We start from the raw sequence: 21,631 nt of genomic DNA on the forward strand, positions 1-21,631 counted from the left end.
GGGGGGGGGGGGAGGGGGTGTGGGGTGGTGCCAGTCAACAGGTAAGAAGTCCAACTGTTCACACTGTGAGGAAATCCAGTTTAGCCAATGAGAGAGAGAGAGAGAGAGTTTGGGGGTGGGGGGAGAGAGAGGGAGAGAGAGGGAGAGAGAGAGAGAGCGGGCTTGGAGAGACAGAGAGAGATACCTGATCAGCCATCACCTCTGCCAACCATCCCAAGTGAGATGTCATATGTGGTGAGTAAAGAAACTGTCCTGGACGTCCAGTCCAGTTAACTTTTAGATAATTTCAGCCTCAGTTCTACCTGACTGCAACTGCATGAGAGACCCTAGTCAATACCCTCCCTGCTGAGCTCAGTCAATCTACAGAAACGCGTGGGCTAACAAACCATTGCTGTTCAGGCATTATGTTTAGGTGTGATTTATCACACAGCAGTAGATAACCAGGACATACATTGTCCTGTCTCCCATCCTTTTTCCTATACTATTTTTTCTTAATCTTATTTCTGCTACAGTTTGAGTCTGGCTACTCTTGTGAGCTAGCCTGGGAATCTAAACACTAGTTAGAACATCAAGGCTGGGATTGTGTGCCAAAGAGATTGGCAAGGAGAGTAGATGAAGGAGACTGCAACATAATTAGATATTTCTCTTTAGGCTTAGGAAACACTTATGAGAAACTCAATACTGCTCTTTCTCGGAGCTTCTCAGAGGCTGGCATTGGAGGATACATCTGTCAGTAAGTTCCTAAGTTACGTGTTCAAAGAGAAGTGCCTCTATTAGAAATTCTATCCAATCATGTGCACCATTTTAATTAAAGATTCTTTTTAAAAATTCTCAACAGATATATAATTGTATTTATAGTATGGAAGACAAATTAGAATCTTTTTCAAGATAAAAATAGTGTCTTTGAAATTGCTCACATTTCTAGAGAATAATGGTGCTATGATCAGTAGTTTCTGTTGCATTAGTTTCTCCTTTCCAACTAGGCAAATCAATGAACTTTATAGTGTTTGTTTTTCACCTTTTATTGCCACCATTTATTCAAGTGCAGACTTGCCATTGTAACTCATACTTCAATTCTGGATAGGCAGTCATATATTTGCTTTGTTATATTGATAAGTTGTTTTGTTTGTTTGTTTGTTTATTTGTTTTTGAGATGGAGTCTCGCTTTGTTGCCCAGGCTGGAGTGCAGTGGTGTGATCTTGGCTCACTGCAACCTCCACCTCCCTGGTTCAAGTGATTCTCCTGCCTCAGCCTCCCGAGTAGCTGGGATTACAGATGCACGCCACCAAGCCCAGCTAATTTTTGTATTTTTAGTAGAGACAGAGTTTCACCGTGTTGACCAGGCTGGTCTTGCGCTCCTGACCTTGTGATCTGCCTGCCTTGGCCTCCCAAAGTGCTGGGATTATAGGCGTGAGCCACCGCTCCCGGCCAAGTTCTTTTAAAAAAAAAAACAAAACAAAACGCAACTTGTGCTGGTCCTTTTGTAAAGCAAGAATATTCAAGAGTTTATAGATATAAAAATATCTTCAGCTCTCACTAAAGAAAAATCATCTTCCTATTGTACATTGTAGTCCCATCCTTCAGATGGAAAAACAGATAAAATCCCAGACGTTTCCAGAGAATGGGCTTCATAATGTTCAAGTAGATAGCTGGTATGGATTTTAATTGTCTTCTCCTAAATCATCCTTTATGCAGGGAAAGCCTAACATGTTTGAGTGTTTACTTTTTGTGTGGCATGCAATAGTGCCAAAATGGACTTCGGCATCAGACTGATTTGGTTAGTTTTAGGTGCCTTCTTTTTTTTTTTTTTTTTTTTTTTTGAGACAGATTCTTGTTCTTGTTGCTCAGGCTAGGTGCAATGGTGTGATCTTGGCTCACTGCAACCTCTACCTCCTGGGTTCAAGAGATTCTCCTGCCTCAGCCTCCTGAGTAGCTGAAATTACAGGCACCCACCACCACACCTGGCTAATTTTTATATTTTTAGTAGGGACAGGATTTCATCATGTTGACCAGGCTGGTCTCAAACTCCTAATCTCAGGTGATCCAACTGCCTTGGCCTCCCCAAGTGCTGGGATTACAGGCATGAGCCACCGCGCGTGGCCCTAGGCTGTTATTATTTAGTGAGTGACCTTGGGTATGGGACCTAACTTTTATAGCCTCAAATTTCTCATATGTAAAATGGGGATAACAGAACCTGAAATAGAGTGGTTTTGGTGATTACATGAGATACTGGACCTAAAATGCACACGGCGAATGCATCATAAATGTCAGCAACCCATCACTTACTCAGAACCTTTCTGGAATAGATTGCTGTCGTATTTTCACTTGTTGATCACTACTTTGGAAAGGTTAAAAGTGTACTTTTTAAAATCTCAATTGGCAGGGTCTTAAGATGACTTGAATCTATCAGGTTGTACCTGAAAAATCTGGGGTATCCTTCCTCATCTAATTCTCCAGTTTTTCTCTCCTCAAATTCATCTGTCAGAAGCACAACTTTAAGAACACCACATAGGCCGGGCGCGGTGGCTCAAGCCTGTAATCCCAGCACTTTGGGAGGCCGAGACGGGCGGATCACGAGGTCAGGAGATCGAGACCATCCTGGCTAACATGGTGAAACCCCGTCTCTACTAAAAATACAAAAAACTAGCCGGGCGAGGTGGCGGGCACCTGTAGTCCCAGCTACTCGGGAGGCTGAGGCAGGAGAATGGCGTGAACCCGGCAGGCGGAGCTTGCAGTGAGCCGAGATTGCGCCACTGCACTCCAGTCTGGGCGACAGAGCGAGACTCCGCCTCAAAAAAAAAAAAAAAAAAAAAAAAAAGAACCACTTCTCTGCTCAGAATTTTTTTTTTTTTTTTGAGACGGAGTCTCGCCCGGTCGCCCAGGCTGGAGTACAGTGGCGCAATCTCGGCTCACTGCAAGCTCCGCCTCCCGGGTTTACGCCGTTCTCCTGCCTCAGCCTCCCGAGTAACTGGGACTACAGGTGCCTGCCACATCGCTCGGCTAGTTTTTTTGTATTTTTTTTAGTAGAGACGGAGTTTCACCGTGTTAGCCAGGATGGTCTCGATCTCCTGACCTCGTGATCCGCCCGTCTCGGCCTCCCAAAGTGCTGGGATTACAGGCTTGAGCCACCGCGCCCGGCCTCAGAAATTTTCAGTGGCAACTTGGAGATGACCTCAGGCATGTGCAAACCTCTTAGCTTCACATTCAAAAGGCCTTCTACAATTGGGCCTCTGGGTCTACCCTTCTAGATTTATCACATTCCCTCTGCTCCTACCAAATGAGGTCAGTTGTATGCTCTTCCCAATACATAGCTGCATTTTTTTCCCCCTGACTTTACTCCCATTGTTCACTCTGCCTGAAATGTGTATCCTCTTCTATTTTTACCTCCCCAGACTCTACTCATTCATCAAACAAGACCTTATTCAACAATTGCCTCCTCTACAAAGCCTTCTGTTACCTTTCCTTGTGGAATCATCTCTTTCCTCTAAGTGTCTAGAACATATTGTTTACACTTCAATTATGCAACAATCACAACCTGCCTTTCTTATTAATATGCAAGCTTTATGAAAGCAGGGATCATTTTTTATCCAATTTTGTTTGCCACAGTAGTTAGTACAGTTAAATCAGTGCTTCCCAAACTATCTTTGAAAAGGAACCAACTTTGAAAAAAAAAGCAATCTGTTGCAGACTGAGATGTTTGTAAAACACAATAAAAATGAATGATTAGAAAAAAATTAAAATACAGGCTAAAATACAAAAAAAATACTTTCCTTTCTTTTTTCTTTTTCTTTTTCAAGATGGAATTTCACTCTTGTTGCCCAGGCTGGAATGCAATGGTGCGATCTTGGCTCACTGCAACCTCTGCCTCCCAGGTTCAAGCTATTCTGCTGCCTCAGTCTCCTGAGTAGCTGGGATTACAGGCATGCACCACATACTCGGTGAATTTTTGTATTTTTTTTTTTTTTTTTGAGACGGAGTTTTGCTCTTGTTGCCCAAGCTGGAGTGCAGTGGCGTGATCTCGGCTCACTGCAACCTCCACCTCCCAGGTTCAAGCGATTCTCTTGCCTCAGCCTTCCCAAGTAGCTGGGATTATAGGCATGGGCCACTCAGGCTGGCTAATTTTGTATTTTTAGTAGAGATGGGGTTTCTCTGTGTGGGTCAGGCTGGTCTCGAACTTCTGACCTCAGGTGATCCGCCTACCTTGGCCTCCCAAAGTGCTGGGATTACAGGCGTGAGCCACTGCGCCCGGCCGAATTTTTGTATTTTTGTAGAGACAGGGTTTTGCCATGTTGGCCAGGCTAGTCTTGAACTCCTGACCTCAGGTGATCCGCCTGCCTCAGCCTCCCAAAGTGCTGGGATTACAGGTGTGAGACACTGCACCTGGCCTCCAAATGTCTCTTTATGATAGTCTACAGACATATATTTATTCTCTCAAAGTCCTGTATATATATGTAAACACTTACTTCCTGTACTCTTCTCATTTCCCACTGGTAAAAACAGTTCATAGATGGGCACAGGTTGATGGGCCACATATTGAGTAACCTGACATTACCTACTGCTCTGTAAACATGTTGGTTTATTAAGTAAATCCATGGGCCAGAGAAATATTTTATAACAGTTTTTTTCAATTATTGTTTCAGTGTCCATTTTTTAAAAATATAGGATAATTAATTATTAATAAACTGTCATGAAATTTGCTCACATTGGCTTGCTGATTTTTGAATCTTATTTTGATGCATTTAAACAAACCAACAAATCCAAATATGATTTTCTTTGTAAAAGTAAAAAGGCTGACTGGGGCTGGGTGGAGTAGCTCATGCCTGTAATCCCAGTATTTTGTGGGGCTGGGGTGGGCAGATCACTTGAGCCTAGGAGTTCAAGACTAGCCTGACCAACATGAAACCCCATCTCCACTAAAAATACAAAAATTAACTGGGTGTGGTGACACACGCCTGTAGTCCCAGCCACTCAGGAGACTGAGGTGGGAGGATCAACTGAGCCCAGGAGGCAGAGGTTGCAGTGAGTCGAGATCATGCCACTGCACTCCAGCCTGGATGACACAGTGAGTCCTGTCTCAAAAACAGTAACAATAAAAAAAAACACCCCAGCAAGGTTGATGGAAAACTTGCTCCTTGCCAGAAGTTCAGAGAGTTTCCCTACTGAAGAAAAAAATGAAAACTCATTAGTAGGCTTAGTGTTCTGCCTTAAATAATATTATTTCCAAAAAAAATCCAAATCAAAGAGATATACATCATACAATTTACATGGTTAGTCAGAAATTACACTGAAAGTTCATTAAATCACATCTAGGGAATTTAAGTGAACTCAAGTAAGTAAATTAACTGCTGAGTTAATTAAGTTGTTAATTAGTTAATTAACTGTTATAGTTTTAAGTGATGCCATTAACGAACTGACATAAATTTCAGTTTTACTTTCCTATATTTAGAAGGCCTTCATGGAACTGTAAAAGCTGGAGGGCCTAATTCTTTTCACAGAGTTTCAAACCAAATACTAATATATTTATAATAAGATTTTTATTATTTAGGGTTGAAGGCATTTTAAAGCAATTCGTCTAATTGCCTTTTTTTCTTTTTAAATCAGAGGGTACTCTTCCTTTTACTTTTTTTTTTTTTTTTTTTTTGAGCTAGAGTTTCACTCTTGTTACCTAAGCTGAAGTGCAATGGTTCGATGTCGGCTCACTGCAACCTCAACCTCCTGGGTTCAAGCGATTCTCCTGCCTCAGCCTCCCTAGTAGCTGGGATTACAGGCGTGTGCCACCACACCCGGCTAATTTTTTGTATTTTTAGTAGAAACGGGGTTTCACCATGTTAGCCAGGCTGGTCTTGAACTCCTGACCTCAGGTGATCCGCCCATCTTGGCCTCCTGAAGTGCTGGGATTACAGGCGTGAGCCACTGCACCCGGCCTCTTCATTTACTTTTAAAAATATAAAATAGAATATGTAAGTGAAATAAACATGCAAATATTCATAATGTATAGCCAGTTTGATATATACCACTACTTCTGTTTGTGTATTCTTTTTAGCCATGAAGGTTTTGGAAAGGTAGACTGCAATTATTTGCTATGAAACAAATCATCTTAAAACCTAATGGCTTGAAATAATAACAATGATTTACTTGGTCTATGGATCTGCAAGTTGGGCAGGCTGGGTGGAGACAGCTCATCTGTCTTGACAGGGACTAGGTGATCCACTTCTAAGATCGTTCCCTCACATGGCTCTTGGCCAGGAGCTCAGCCAGGACTGTCTCTTGGGGCCTTGTTTCCTCTCCTGATGGCTCTTTCTATGGGCTGCTTGCCCTTCATCACAGCATAGCAGCAGGCTTCTAAGAGTGAGTTCTTAGGAGGTCTGGACAGAAGCTGACAGGCTTTTTATGACCTAGCTTCATAAATCACCTCTGCAAAGTTACATTGGTGAAGCAAGTCACCAAAGCCTGCCAAGATTCAAGGGGAAGGAAATGACTCCACTTCCCAGTGGGAGAAATAACAAACATCTAAAGGAGTAATTCAGTTTGGTAAGTTAAGGAAGACTTGTAAATTCACATAGTATGCTCTGATACTGAAAAAGAGGGAGTTTTTTTTGAGACACAGTTTTGCTCTTGTTGCCTAGGCTGGAGTGCAGTGGCACAATCTCGGCTCACTGCAACTTCCACCTTCTGGGTTCAAGCAATTCTCCTGCCTCAGCCTCCTGCGTAGCTGGGCTTACAGTGCCTGCCACCACACCCAGATAATTTTTTGTATTTTTAGTAGAGACGGGGTTTCAGTATCTTGGCCAAGCTGGTCTCAAACTCACGGCCTCAAGTGGTCCACCCACCTTGGCCTCCCAAAGTCCTGGGATTACAAGCGTCAACCACTGCGCCCAACCAAGAGGGAGATTTATAATGTTTTCTTAGTTACGGCTGCCCCCCAATGAGCTGAACATTAGAGTAATGCCACGAGCAGATAATGTAGTAGAAGATAAACTGGATTTGGACAGAAGATCTGAATTTACATTGAAGTTCTATTGTACTATTTGAGAGGTTTTTGAGAAAGGCATTTAACCTGTCTAAGATTCTGTTTTCTGATGTTTAAAATGATAATAATACCTGACTTATTTCTGTACATGCCAGAGTCTTTGAGTTCAAATAAATTACTGTATGGAAAAGTATATTTTAGATTAAAAAAAATTACATAATGTATGACTGGTATTCTTTTTTTTTTTTTTTTTTTTTTTTGAGATGGAGTCTCGCTCTGTCGCCCAGGCTGGAGTGCAGTGGCCGGATCTCAGCTCACTACAAGCTCCGCCTCCGGGGTTCACGCCATTCTCCTGCCTCAGCCTCCCGAGTAGCTGGGACTACAGGCGTCCGCCATCTCGCCCGGCTAATTTTTTGTATTTTTTAGTAGAGACGGGGTTTCACCGTGTTAGCCAGGATGGTCTCGATCTCCTGACCTCGTGATCCGCCCGTCTCGGCCTCCCAAAGTGCTGGGATTACAGGCTTGAGCCACCGCGCCCGGCCTGACTGGTATTCTTAGTACTAGAATATGCCCATTGTACTCTCTTCTTCATACTTGTCTGTTGTTACACTGTTACATTCATTTATATTGCATCTTTATTCATTTGTGTACATAAGTAACCCCAAATTCTTGAACTACTGTGTTCACTGGGAATCACGACTCTGACCTCAGACAATTTGCTTATACATTGGGAGGATGGAACCAGGAATTTAGGAGACAGGGCATTTCCCCACTGCTGGAAGTTCAGACTTTGGGAGGAGGTGGATTTGCGGAGGCAGAGATACATAACTGATGTTGAGATGGTACCTGTGAAAGAGGGGTGATTGGGGGCCAACTGAATTTCTGCATCCATCATGCTTTAAATCTGAGAGTCTGAGCCATGGTGCTAAAGGGTGTCAGAGGTTGTTAAGTGTTTGACATTGTTGGTGGTGGTCATGGGTATGGTCCAACAATGGAAGCCAAAAATGATCTCGCCTGGTCCCAGTGAGGTCTTGTCATTAGTGAGCAATGCCAGCCAATAGAGCATCCGAAAGAAGCATTAGAGATGATGGGAACAGAGGAAGGAATTGATTACATGTAACCTAATGAATTATAGTTGGAGATGCTTGGTGAATAGGACTTTGATGCCCAAAAAGTAAAAGCAAGGCAATCCAGTGCCTCCCATGAAGGTTAAAAAGAAAGTGGAGTATCCAGGACAACCGCTGGGAAGGAAGGGGCCTTGTGGGCTGGGGCTTGTTCAAGTGTAACTTAGTAGAAGTAAGGAAGCTATGAACTTTCTTCCATAATCTCTCTAGGCCTTCCTTGTACCCGTTAATCAGTGTCATACACCTCATCTCCCTTCGTAGGTGTGAAATCTTTGAAGGCATTTCCATCCTCTAACAAAGTCAGGGTTTGTTAAGTCTTTGGTGAATTGTATTTCCAAATGAGTCTAAGATACACTGTTGCAACTGTTGTATTGGATTCTGGAGAAAAGAGAACTTTTTGCACCCTTGTAAAAAGCATTGACTGCCTCGAAGATTGTGAAAAAGAAACTGGAGGCAAGCCATCCTGGGCAGTCAGTCAGCTGCTTTTAGCTGCCGGCCTAGTGCGGCTTGTGCTCTCAGGTGCAACTGATTGGCAAAACTTGGTAATAGGACCTTGACCAATATTTCTAAAAGCTCACAACTACAGAGTTGAGTATGCACAGTATGTACTTTGTAGAAGCAGAATTCTGCTCATGGTAGCAACATCCATGTGAGCTTGAACTGGCACCCGATATAAATGTCCTGGCTAGTGTGTGGCTCGAAATGAAGATACGGAGTGAATGAAACAAGTGTTCCACACGGTGTCTAAAACATAGTTGTAGGCCGGGCGCGGTGGCTCAAGCCTGTAATCCCAGCACTTTGGGAGGCCGAGACGGGCGGATCACGAGGTCAGGAGATCCAGACCATCCTGGCTAACATGGTGAAACCCCGTCTCTACTAAAAAATACAAAAAAAAACTAGCCGGGCGAGGTGGCAGACGCCTGTAGTCCCAGCTACTCGGGAGGCTGAGGCAGGAGAATGGCATGAACCCGGGAGGTGGAGCTTGCAGTGAGCTGAGATCCGGCCATTGCACTCCAGCCCGGGCGACAGAGCAAGACTCCATCTCAAAAAAAAAAAAAAAAAAAAAAATAGTTGTAACAACTGAAGAGCACTTTTGCAAAGCAAAAGATCAATAGATCTTTGCAATATACAGAAATTCCCGGTTATCTGGACCAGTCAGGAAATAAGGTGTGTATCAAATATTTTGGTTTTTAGAATATCCTGCTAAGATTAAAAAAAATTTTTTTCTTTTTCTTTTTTTTTTTTTGGAGACAGGGTTTCCCTTTGTCACCCAGGCTGGAGTGCAGCGGTGGGATCATGGCTCACTGCAGTCTTGACCTCCCCAGGCTCAGGTGATTCTCCCACCTCAGATTCCTTAGTAGCTGGGACCACAGACGTGTGCCACCATGTCCAGCTAATTTTTGTATTTTTTGTAGAGACGGGGTTTCACCATGCTGCCCACACTGGTTTTGAACTCCTAGGCTCAAGCGATCCTCCTCCTTCACCCTCCCAAGGTGCTGGGAATATAGGCATGAGCCACCATGACTGGCCAGACTGTATTTTGTGGGAAACACTGTTGATTGTCTACTCTACTCACTATCCAGTCTTTCCCTCTTTCTCAGTAACAAGAACTCAAAATTGTTGAATCTGGTGCCTAGCTATAAAATGATGTCTTTAGATATTCTTACAGATAAGAACACCAGTAATAAAGTATGTAGAGGTCACTAGCTGGGGCTTTCCAGTAAAGTTTTTCTAAGGGGCCTGAATTGACTGGGAAGCACATGGTTTGTGGCCTTCTCTTATTGTCATCCTGCATTGAATGCTAATGTAATAGTTGGAGCTGCAGCAGCCATCTTGAGACCATGAGGCAAACTTGAGGATGGAAGTCATAAAGTAAGGCTGTTGGACAGAAAGAAAGAGACTGCATCCCAGATGAACCTGGAGTTGCTATTCTAGCCCCAGACTGCTTATCTCTATGAGGAAAAAAAAAAAAAAAAAACAAATATATCTCTTGTCTTAACCACTGTTATTTTTGGTTTCTGTTACTAGTTGCCAAGATCAATATTTTCTTTAGGGTATTACATGTAACAAAGTTATCTCAACACTATGGAGATCACAAACTTACTTTAATTTATATATATTTTAACCTCTCCTTGTTTCAGATTTGACAAAAGGTAAATTACAAGAGTTCTTATGGAAGAATATAAGTTTAAAATGATGTCAAAAGACTCCCTGCAAAAAAAGTGAAGACACCAGAAAGGATTATCTGAACATACTTTAATTTTTTGTTCCTCTTCATTTTATAATTCCAAGTCATAGCAGGATCTTTTTGTTTCGTTTTGTTTTTCAGACAGGGTCCTACTCTGTCATCCAGGCAGGAGTACAGTAACGTAATCATGGCTCACTACAACCTCAACCTCCCTGGGCTCAGGTGATCCTCCCACCTCAGCCTCCTGAGTAGGTGGGACTATAGGCACACACCACCATGCCTGGACCACCTTGCCTGGCTAATTTTTGTATTTTTTGTAGAGATGGGGTTTTGCCATGTTGCCCAGGCTGGTCTCGAACTCCTGGACTCAAGTAATCTGCCTACTTCCCCCTCCCAATGTTCTGAGATTATAGGTGTGAGCCACTGTGCCCAGCCTACATTAAGAACTTTAATGCCTTACAGACATATTAGGAACATCGTACATGGAAATTTAGGCTAAAAATCTCGTTTAATTGAGTGTCACCAGAGAGGGCTCTGTGTAGTATAACCAAAACTCTGCTAACTGGCCATCACTTGTCTGGCTCTTAAGAGTAACTAATGCGGCCGGGCGCGGTGGCTCAAGCCTGTAATCCCAGCACTTTGGGAGGCCAAGACGGGCGGATCACGAGGTCAGGAGATCAAGACCATCCTGGCTAACATGGTGAAACCCCGTCTCTACTAAAAATACAAAAAACTAGCCAGGCGACCTGGCGGGCGCCTGTAGTCCCAGCTACTCGGGAGGCTGAGGCAGGAGAATGGCGTAAACCCGGGAGGCGGAGCTTGCAGTGAGCTGAGATCCAGCCACTGCACTCCAGCCTGGGCAACAGAGCGAGACTCCGTCTCAAAAAAAAAAAAAAAACAAAAAAAAAAAAACAAAGAGTAACTAATGCTCTCCAGTTCTCCACAAAACCCTTTGCAGCTGGTTGGGTAGCATATATCCAGTAATTAGTTGTGTTTCTGCCCAAATCTCTTCATACAAATTATACTTGTTACGTAATTACATAATTTGATGAAATGTGTGGTTTGGTAACTTTATGAGGGGGAAGAAAAGGATTATTTCTATGAAACCTAAGTTGAATGCTTGGAAAATTATATATAAATTTCTCATAAGTTTTGCTTTTGGATGAGGTGTGGGGAAGCCAATAGTACTGGGAATCTGTTAAGATACTGCCAGCAGATTGCTTTGGAAGGATCTTTAAAAGATAGTGCATTTTGGCTGGGCATGGTAGCTCACTCCTGTAATCCCAGCACTTTGGGAGGCCAAAGTGAGAGGATCACTTGAGTCCAGGAGTTCGAGACCAGCCTGGGTAACACAGGGAGACCCTCTCTCTACAAAAAATAAGAATTAGCCAAACATGGTGGCATACACCCGTAGTCCCAGCTACTCAGGAAGCCGAGGTGGGAGTGTCACTTGAGGCCAGGAGGTCGAGACTGTAGTGGGGCATGATCACATCACTGCACTCCAGCCAGTGTGACAGAGTAAGACCCTGTCTGAAAGAAAGAAAGAAAGAAAGAGGAAGGAAGGAAGGAAGGAAGGAAGGAAGGAAGGAAGGAAGGAAGGAAGGAAGGAAGACAAAAAGGTGCATTTTGAGTCTGGTGTGAAAAAAATCCATGAGAAACTCCAAATGAGTGGACCCAGAAGCAAAGGGACTTAGCCCTTCTTCTAAAATCGATTAATTCCTAAGTATGTAAGTGTTTTAATTGAAAATGAAATGTTTAAGGTATATGTACTTGTTAGTAATACTTCATTCTGTCAGGCAGTTTAAGTTCGTCATTCCATTAGGATGGGTAAGAGTGCTTTTGCTGTGTATACAGAATTCACACTTAGTACAGGTGTGTTAAATAAAGGAATGGAAAGCTAAGGGCATTAAGCAGTGATTTAATGGACCAGGTAGCATTCCTACTACTGTGCTATCCTGTGCCACTGGGGGACAGGTGTTACTAATCTATCACAGTCCTCAACTGGCTTCTCTTTAATATTGAAACACCAAGCAGCCACTACCAATCAATTAGTTGGCCCATGAAAGGAAATCTCTTTGCCAACCATGGCTGACAGTAGGAGAGTGATATAGGTGAAAGTTATGGATTGGCACGTGGTTTGAGGCTGGACAGGTTGGAAGTGTGTCAGGAAGATACACAGGAGACCTTCCAAAGACACCCACTATCACGTGGATTGCTAGGATCCATCCACCATCCGGCCAAGCCTCCTCTGTAGGCAGTGGCCCCTACCTCATCACTCCATTGGTGTTTCCTTCATGGGAACTATACTCTAGTGGAGAGAATGAACTTGTCAGAGAAGGGGAAAGTCGTATCAGGGTGTTCTCCAGAATCACTGTAGCTGAGTCACCCCTCTGAGCAGAATAGTGTTATAGTTGGGCCCGGTGGGCAGAATGTCTATTTTGACTCTGGTGTCAGCACTTCCTAGCTATGACTAGGGCAAGGTACTTAACCTCTCCAAGTTCCCATGTTAACGATAGTGGGTTTATAAGGACTACATGTAATAGTACGTGGAAGGCATAAAGGACTGGTTCTGAGCACCTTCAAATCCTCCACAATAGGGTTTCGTGAACGTGAGTCTATGAAATCCTCTTCAAAATCCTGTGCACATTTTTTTGCCCAGGATCCATGACTTTCCTCAGATTCTCAAGGGAGTCTGGGACTAAAAGAAAAGCAAAAACAGCCGGGCGCGGTGGCTCAAGCCTGTAATCCTAGCACTTTGGGAGGCCGAGACGAGCGGATCACGAGGTCAGGAGATCAAGACCATCCTGGCTAACACGGTGAAACCCCGTCTCTACTAAAAAGTACAAAAAACTAGCTGGGGGAGGTGGCGGTCGCCTGTAGTCCCAGCTACTCGGAGGCTGAGGCAGGAGAATGGCGTAAACCCGGGAGGCGGAGCTTGCAGTGAGCTGAGAACCGGCCACTGCACTCCAGCCTGGGCGACAGAGCGAGACTCCGTCTCAAAAAAAAAAAAAAGCAAAAACAGAGCAAAACAAAGCAAGAGAAACTGAACACTTTCTTGTTTAGAGCAGCTCTTCTCCAACTTTAGTGAACCACCTGCCGATCTGTTCAAATGCCAGCTGTAAGCCAGTAGGTCTAGGGAGGATCAGGCTCTGCATTCTTAAGAAGCTCCCGGTTGCTGCTGCAACCGCTGATCCATGGACCCCACTTTGAGTAGTGAGGGCTTAAAGTGTCTTAGTTGTTTGGGCTATTATTTGTTACAACAAAATATCACACACAGGGTAGCCCATAAACAATAGATATTTATTTCTCCCAGTTCTGGAGGCTGAGAAGTCCAAGATCAAGGCACTGGCAGATTGAGTGTCTGGTGAGGGCCTGATTTCTGGCTCTTAGACAGCACCGTCTCTGTCTGTCCTCACATGGTGGAAGGGGCTGAAGGCATCTCTGGGGCCTCTTTTATGAAAGCATTAATCCAGTTCATGGGGGCTCCACCCCCATAATCTAATCATCCTCCCCAGGAACCACCTCCTACTACAATCACCTTGACAGATAGGATTTCAACGTATGAATTTTGGGAGGACAGAAACATTCAGGTCATAGCAGCGTCCACATCTTGATTTTCTTCGGTAGCATGGCAAGGCACTGTAACATGCTGATTAAAAGCATGAGCTATCAGGACAGGCAGCCTAGGTTTGCTTCCTGGCTTTGTCCCTTCTATAATGTTGATGAAGCTACTGAACTCCTCTCTATCTCAATTTCCTCATCTGTACAATAGGGCTGATAACAGTATCTCACAAAGAAGGTTGCTGTGAGGATTAAATGAGTTAGAGTTTGTAACAAACTCTTTAATTGGGTGAGGTGCCTGAAGTCCCAGCTACTTGGGAGGTTGAGGTGGGGGTATCGATTGAGCCTAGAAGTTCGAGTTCACCCTGGGCAACACAGCAATACCCTGTCTCTAAAATAAATAAACAAATCCCTATTTTACTACCAGCAAATTTGAACCCAGAATCCAGAACTGGATTTTCTTCCATCTAAGTCTAATTCGCACACATAGGACCTGGTGCCGTAAAGAGTCATGGTGCATGGCTTATGAAGAGTGGCAATCAAAGCTGGGTCACCGTGCAATGTAGCCACTGTCACATGAGAGAAAGTTTAGGGTAGAGCAGAAACTCCAAGTCACAGTTCTGTCTGGCAGCTGAGCCTCCACCCCAGAGCACACACCTTGGTAAGGGGCTGGGCACTGGTGATGCCTTTAGTGGCTCCTGGTTTGGCCTGTGCTGCGTGCACTCAGGCCCTGAGCTCACCTGTGGCCAAGCTCTGTCTTGAGGTGTGAGCTGGGGATTCAAAAGACCTCCCACCCAGCATCATGCTCTTGCCACAATTTTATTTCTCCTGTTGGCATGTTGTCTTTGGTACTGAATTATCTTCTGAGAAAACATGTGGAAACTATTATTTCCCTCCCTGACCCTGCCTTTTGGATCTAGGTTTTTATTCTTTTTCAGGAAATCAAAGCATGTGGCCAAATACTGAAGCAAGAGGATGTCTGTTTATCGGTATTTTTATTTATTTATTTTTTTGAGATGGAGTTTCACTCTTGTCGCTCAGGTTAGACGTGCTAGAGTGCAGTGCATCTTGGCTCACTGCAACCTCTGCCTCCCAGGTTCAAGCGATTCTCCTGCCTCAGCCTTTCAAGTAGCTGGGATTAACAGAGGCATGCCACCATGTCCAGCTAATTTTTGTATTTTTAGTAGAGATGGGGTTTTACCTTGTTGACCAAACTGGTCTTGAGCTCCTGACCTCAGGTGATCCGCCCGCCTCGGTCTCCCAAAGTGCTGGGATTACAGCGTGAGCCACCACTTCTAACCTTTTCTTTTTCTTTTGAAAAATAGATCCAGGAATATTCAGGTTGAAAGAATTGATTAGAGTTTATGATTTGACTAGCCCAGAACTTTTTTGCTTTAACACCAACTTTATTGAGGTACAATTTACACCAAATACAAATGCACTCATTTAAAATGTGTACTTCAGTTGGGTGAGGTTGCCTCAATCCCAGCACTTTGGGAGGCCGAGGTGGGAGGATCACTTGAGCTCAGGAGTTCAAGACCAACCTCAGCAATATGACAAAAAGTCATCTCTACAAAAAATACAAAAATTAGCCAGACGTGGTGGCGCATGCCTGTGGTCTCAGCTACTCAAGAGGCTGAGGTGGGAGGATTGCTTGAACCTGGGTGATCGAGGCTGCAGTGAGCTGTTATCGTGCCACTGTACTCTAGCCTGGGCTAGAGTGAGACCCTATTTCAAAAAGAAAAAATAATAAAACAATATAAAATAAAATGTGTAGTTCAATGGGTTTTGACAAGTGTGTGTGTGGCTGTGACATCAATATCACAATCAAGATCTAGAACATTTCCATCAGTCTAAAATGTTCCCCTGGGCCCACTGGAGGTTCCTCCTGCCCCAGGCAATCAGTGATGTGATTTCTATCAGCATAGGGTAGTTCTGCCTGTTCTGGACTTTCATGTAAAAGGAATGAATGGAACTTTACACGTGTACTATTTTATGCCTGGCTTGTTTTGCTCAGCACAATGTTTTCGAGATTCATTATTCTTGTTATGTGTATCACCAGCATCAGTAATAGAATCTTAAAAAAAAAATATTTCAGTTAATTGAGTCAAAATGTCGACCATTATTTTTACATCATAAATTAATAATATATGCATTTTGGAACGTGTTTGTTTTTGGAAAAGCAGCTCATAGGTGAGGAGTACCACCAAGTGCTAAAATATTTGAGTAGCTATGAGTAACTGTGTAATCGTGAGGACTGGGGAACAGTGGGGAGGCTGGCTGCAGTGCTGGCCCTGCCACTGACTGTGAGTTTGAGCAAGGCCCGTCACCAACTGGGACTTGGTTTCCCCAAGTGGACGAGTCTTTGCTATCTCCTGAGGTCCGTTGTAGGTCTGACACACGTGCTGTTTTGAGGATGGCCACTGAGCAGCGGGGCCAGCAGAGGGAGCAGGAGTCAACAGATGAGCGGCAGAGCTCGGCCAGGGCCTTGAAGGGGCCTCTGGGACACAGGCCACCGCAGGCACAGGCACCACCTCGTTCCAGAGCTCAGCACGTCCCGCAGTGGACTGAGTTGTAAAGTGACTTATGACTTTAGATATGATTTTGCAAAGAGATTTCTTATTAGGGTGAGCTTGAGGGTTCTTTTTATCTTTTTTTGTAATCTAAGAAAGATCTTACTGCCAACAAAAGGGGGCGTAAACAAATAAGAGATCTCTGTGTGATCCTAGAAGCAAATACAATAGATTCACATTCAAAATATATTTACATTAACCTTTAAAATAAATTAACTTTTAATGGTTATTACCCGAGAGAAGAATTGTACAAAAATGTCAAAAGGGGCTTCTTTGGGGTATACAAGAGGATGTGTGTAGGTTATGTATAAACACTATGCCATTTTATACAAGGGACTTGAACATCAGGAATTTTGGTATCCAGGAAGGGTTCTGGAATCAATTCCCCTAAAATACCAACAGATGATTGTATAGAATTGTCAAAAATAAATTACTTTATAATATGCCATGATCTAAAAATAGTAGTGAGTTTTTAAAAGCGGTAATGTGATTTGCCACTGAGGCCCTCTCTGTAAGCATGGTTAAAGGGATATTTCACCCGAGAGATTCACCTTGCCTACTCTCCCTACACTGTTAGCTCACAGTCCTGTTTCTCTTCCCTGTTTCCTTTGCTTCTATAGCCGTAATTGATCTTGCATGAAATATTTGTGGTCTTATATTTGCTCCCCCAATTCTTCTCTTTATAATATTGAACCATCCAAAATCAGAGAGGGGAATTAGGGTGCATGTGGCTTGCTGAGAAGCCCCCTATAGACATTTAGGATAGCTTCAGAGTACCATCCCTACCTTTCCCACAAAAAAACATTGTTTTGGAGCAACCACTTTGATGAAAAGTTTTGTAATTTTCTAACTAACTCAGCAATATGACACATACAAATAGAGATGGTAAATAGACTATAAATAGCATTTTCCAGGTACAATTAGAAGAATACTAAAAAGGCAAGTTGTAAAAAGGAAGCTTTTGCTGAGACTCGTGGAAGGAGCAGAAGAAAGCAGGTGAGGGTGGTGAGAAGAAAATAAGGCTGGGCACCATGGCTCACACCTGCAATCCCAGCACTTTGGGAGGCTGAGGCGGGTGGATCACTTGAGCTCAGGAGTTTGAGACCAGCCTGGCCAACATGGTGAAACCCTGTCTCTATTAAAAATACAATAAATTAGCTGGGCGTGGTGAGTCATGCATGTAGTCCCAGCAGGAGGGAGGCTGAGGTAGGAGAATCACTTGAATCCAAGAGGTGGAGCTTGCTGTGAGCTGAGATTGCGTCACTGCACTCCAGCCTGGGCAACAGAATAAGACTCCATCTTAAAACAAAACAAACAAACAAAAAAGAAAATAAAATGAAAGGGTGGAAATTAAGGAAAGTCTGGCTAGGCATAGACAACCTATAGCTCCATCTTGTATAAAAAACCTCATTTTTCTTGTCAAAAAGTGACTTGACAAACCTTTATAGAAAAGATGAAAGGGTGGGGGTGCAGTGGCTCACACCTGTAATCCCAGTACTTTAGGAGGCCGAGGCAGGCAGATCACCTGAGGTCAGGAGTTTAAGATCAGCCTGGCCAACATGGTGAAACCCCGTCTCTACTAAAAATACAAAAATTAGCCAGGCATGGTGGCAAGCACCTGTAATCCCAGCTACTCGGGAGGTTGAGGCAGGAGAACTGCTTGAACCTGGGAGGTGGAGGTTGCAGTGAGCTAAGATCGCACCATTGCACTCCAGCCTGGGGGACGAGCGCAAGACTTCTTCTCAAAAAAAAGAAAAGATGAATGAAGGCTGGGCATGGTGGCTGACACCTGTAATCATAGCATTTGGGAGGTCAAGGTGGGTGGATCACAAGGTCAAGAGATGGAGACCATCCTGGCCAACATGGTGAAACCCCATCCCTACAAAAAATACAAAAGTTAGCCAGGTGTTGTGGCACTTGCCTGTAGTTCCAGCTACTCAGGAAGCTGAGGCAGGAGAATCACTTGAACTGCGGAGGCAGAAGTTAGAGTGAGCTGAGATTGTGCCACTGCACTCTGTCTCAAAAAAAAAAAAAAAAAAAAAAAAAGAAAGAAAGAAAGAAAGAAAAAGAAAAAGAAAAAGAAAAGATGGATGAGTTATTTTAGCTATCTCATGCCACAGAGAAAGAAGGCATCCCGATTTTTTGTATTAGGCTAGCATAACACTGATATAAAAACCTGATCAAAAAAGCACAAGGAAGAACACCCCAGAATAACCTCACTTAAAACTCTTGATGCAAAAATCCTAAGTCAAATACCAGGAAATAGATTCTGACAGCACATTGGAAGAAAGTAAACCATGACCAAAGAAGCTGATTCTAAACATTCAGGGTGGTTTCACTAGTAAGAAATCTATACAAATAATTAATCACATTACAATGTAGAGAAGGGTCTGATGTACAGGCTCGGCTTTTTTTTTTTTTTTTGAGACAGAGTCTCACTCTGTCACCCAGGCTGGAGTGCAGTGGCGTAATCTTGGCTCACTGCAGCCTCCACCTTCTGGGTTCAAGCCATTCTGCTGCCTCAACCTCCTGAGTAGCTGGCATTATAAAGACCCGCCACCACGCCCAGCTATTTTTTTGTATTTTTAGTAGAGCTGGGGTTTTGCCATGTCGCCCAGGCTAGTCTTGAACTCCTGAGCTCAGGCAATCTACCCTCCTTGGCCTCCCAAACTGCTAGGACTATAGGCGTGAGCCACTGAGCCCACAGGCTGGGCTATTATAAGACTTTTCTAGGGCTTGGTAGTCTTATTTTTAGATATTAGATCATATTAAGAAGGAAAAGGAGGCCAGGCACAGTGGTTCACGCCTATAACCCCAACACTTTGGGAGGCCGAGGCAGGTGGATCATGAAGTCAAGATATCAAAACCATCCTGGCCAATACGGTGCAACCCCGTCTCTCCTAAAAATTCAAAAATTAGCTGGGCATGGTGGCTGAGCGTGCCTGTAGTCCCACCTACTTGGGAGATTGAGGCAGGAGAATTGCTTGAACCTGGGAGGCGGAGGTTGCAGTGAGCCGAGATTGTGTCATTGCACTCCAGCCTAAGTGACAAGAGTGAAACTCTATAAAAAAGAAAGAAAGAAGGAAGGAAGGAAGGGAGGGAGAGAAGGAAGGAAGGAAGGAAGGAAGGAAGGAAGGGAGGGAGGGAGGGAGGGAGGGAGGGAGGGAGGGAGGGAGGGAGGGAAGAAAAGAAAAGAAAAGAGAAAAGAAAGGAAGGAAGGAAGGAAGGAAGGAAGGAAGGAAGGAAGGAAGGAAGGAAGGAAGGAAGGAAGGAAGGAAGGAAGGAAGGAAGAAAGATATTTGGCAGATAGTGAAGGCAAAAGATTCCTTGGCAGAATTTCCCTTTTAACAAAAAAGGCAGCCCCCAAATCATCTTTTCTAACAAAGAGCAGCCTGAAAAATCGAGCTGCAGACATAGACAAGCAAGCCAGAAGCTTGCATGGGTGAATGCCGGCAGCTGTGCCAATGCACAAGGGCTACTTGAGGGCCAGGTATGTTCAACATGGAGAGTTCATCTTCCCTTTTCTTCGTCACCATGGTACAGTAAAAGAACAGGCAACATGGTGCCGGCCAGCTAGAGAACCCATCTGCATAATAAAAGATGAGAGTGGGGATGGCCAGATTTTCACATGCTATGCAAATGGCACACCTGGTCCAACTAGTCTTTTGCGCCATATGTAAACCAAACATCACCTCCCCAAGCTCATCTATAAAACCTCGTGCACTTCACCGTGGGAGCAGAAACCCATTTCTCCAGGCACCCTCTCTCTGCAGAGACCTCTTCTCTTTCTTTTGCCTATTAAACTTCCACTCTGAACCTCACTCTTTGTGTGTCCACATCCAGTTTTCCCTGGATGTGAGACAATGAATCTCAGGTATTTACCCCAGACAATGGTGTTGCTTCATCATCACCACCATGATCTGCCAGATCATCTGTCATAGTGGCTTTTAACCCCCTCCAGGCACCACACATTTCTTCTGTTTGGCTTTGCTTTGATTGCTTCTGTTTTTCACTGTAAAGCATAGTTTGTGAATTGGTAACATTTTTCAAGTCATCAATTTCCAGTGAAATACACACATATCCAACTAAGACTTCCAAAAAACTGGCATAATATAGTGACTTTTCATATTGTATATTTTTATATTTTAGTAACTTTCCAAACTCTGTAAAGTCATCTCTTAAAGATGGGTTCATAGCATTTATTCCATAAACTGTATTATTATTGTTTGAGATGGAGTCTCGCTCTGGCACCCAGCCTGGAGTGCACTGGCATGATCTCAGCTCACTGCAACCTCTACCTGCCAAGTTCAAGCGATTCTCCTGCCTCAGCCTCCCAAGTAGCTGGGATGACAGGCACGTGCTACCACTCCTGGCTAATTTTTTGTATTTTTAGTAGAGATGGGGCTTTGCCATGTTGGTCAGGCTGGTCTTGAACTCCTGTCTTCAGGTAATCTGCCCACCTCGGCCTCCCAAAGTGCTGGATTACATGTGTAAGCCACTGGGCCCTGTCTGTATTATTAACTATGAAAATTTCCTTGGCTAATTTGAGGTTGACTCTTCCTGTAATTTCTTTAGCACGGTTTATCTGTTAAATTATTCTTCTCATTTTAGAACTTTAGGTTCTCAGGTTCTTCTAACCTCTTTTTAATTTCAACTTGCCTTTTCTTCTGTTGTTGTTCTTTCTCTTTTATCTTCTCTGCTGTTTTTTTCCTGAAATGTTAATATCTGGTTTTACTTCTGCTTCCTCTTGTTTTTTTTCTTTTTTGTCATCATCTTCCCAGTTATCTTTGACATCCTCGTCCTCAGCTTCCCAGTGGTCCCCGCTGAAAGTACTGCCACCCCCCACCTTCTGCACCAGGGCTCCCATTGAGGACTCATCCCCACCCCCACCCTGGGAGTCAAAGTCCTTCACCACTGCCACTGGGTTTGGGAGTGTGAGGGGGAGAGTTAGTCAGGAGTTAGTGCCATGGAGGGGAGTCACTCTATTCTCTATCTTGATTGTGGTTGTGGATATAGGCCTCTCTGTATTTGGCAATAGAACTGCACATCCAAAAAATTAATTTTTACTGTGTGTAAATACAAATATTAAAAATAAATGTAAAAACCAGGCTGGGTATGGTGGCTCATGCCTGTAATCCCAGCACTTTGTAAGGCCCAGGCGGGTGTATCACCTGAGGTTAGGAGTTTGAGACCAGACTGGCCAATATGGTGAAAT

The 21,631-nt window shown here is 43.8% G+C and overlaps 1 pseudogene; it reads right to left on the minus strand.

Moving 5' to 3' along the window:
• Positions 1-21,283, minus strand: part of LOC104682185 — a 24,800-nt pseudogene extending 3,517 nt beyond the window's left edge.
• Between the last annotated feature and the right edge of the window lie 348 nt (positions 21,284-21,631).

The sequence above is a fragment of the Rhinopithecus roxellana genome, chromosome 16 (assembly GCF_007565055.1).
Source record: "Rhinopithecus roxellana isolate Shanxi Qingling chromosome 16, ASM756505v1, whole genome shotgun sequence".
NCBI classification, from domain to species: domain Eukaryota; kingdom Metazoa; phylum Chordata; class Mammalia; order Primates; family Cercopithecidae; genus Rhinopithecus; species Rhinopithecus roxellana.